The following is a 1,336-nucleotide window of genomic DNA, read 5'->3' on the forward strand; positions in this document are numbered from 1 at the left end:
GATGCATTTTATTTCTTTAGCTATTTACACAGTGTTTGCTCTTAAATTTCGCTATAATGTTCATAAACTATAATGTACTTTAAATAAATGCTTCCCTGGCTTCAGCCAACATCTATCCAATCCATCTGTAATCCTGATTGTAAAAATATTTGGTAAATTAAAATGAAACAATATGGAGATGAATGATAGAGATCAAAGGGTGTTAGGAGTAGGAGGTAATCAAAAAGGATGGGATATGGGGCATGGCCTAACGCAGCTCTGAGAGGACGTGTTGTCTCAGAGCTCCTGTACACCGCGTTGAAATCCAGGTGAATCCTGCCTCTACATTGCCCCACAGCGACCATCCATCCTCACCCCAGTGTCGGTGACAAAAGAGGGCTGCTCTGACACACTTATTTCGGCCGTCAGACCATTTTTTAAGTTACGGACTAGCATCGCAGATGGAGCCGCGGCCCCTATTTTGGAGTCGCCTGCTCACTGACTCGCGCGTGGCCTCCCCATCCACTGGAACCTTCACAGGGGTGAACCTTTGACCCTGCCAACGCTCCTGCCTGGTGACCTGGCAGCAAGTGGGAGAATGGGGCAGAGATAACCACAGGTGAGGACGCATCCTCCATTAGGGGAATCCACTTCCTCACCCTCGGTCTGTACACACTATTGTGCCCGCAAACACGATCTTGCCCAGGCTACCACCTTGCCTGCCTGACGGTCCCCTGCACTCGGTTGGCGTGCGCCATTTGCTGCGGCCCGTACGCCTGCACAGATCGAGGCCCCAGTCCTCATACACAAAAACAGACCTCGCTCCACTTCAGGGTAGTGGATAACAGACAGTTTTCTGCTTCTTCACTGCCTGTCAGGCCTGCGATACACCTGGAAACAAAGGCGGCTACCCCCACAACTGCACTCTACTCCACCTCTACAGCACCGGATTAAGCCTGCAGTTTACCACCTTGAGGCATATCATTATCATCACCATACTACTATATGTACTCTCACTAGAGCCTGGCTCCAATATTTGAGGACCCACACCCTACAGATTTTCATCTCGTGTGTGACAAACCTCCGTACCTATGCTACATTAACTCTGTCACTCCTCTTGGATCTACATCCAAAGGCTCTACCATCAGCAATGCATTCTCCATAACTTAACGCATGGTCTAACTATACGATTCTGATAACCCGCAGACCTAACTGCTGGTATGGTGGTTAAAATTGGGCAACAAAAATCAAGAGACGTTATTGTACCACCTAAAACCAATTGCCTGGATAATTTCATTAAAAAGAACCAACCCTCGACCGTCTGGGATCACCCTTCTACTACTACTACTACTACTCA

Source organism: Rhinoderma darwinii, chromosome 2 (assembly GCF_050947455.1).
Source record: "Rhinoderma darwinii isolate aRhiDar2 chromosome 2, aRhiDar2.hap1, whole genome shotgun sequence".
In the NCBI taxonomy this organism is placed as follows: Eukaryota; Metazoa; Chordata; class Amphibia; order Anura; family Rhinodermatidae; genus Rhinoderma; species Rhinoderma darwinii.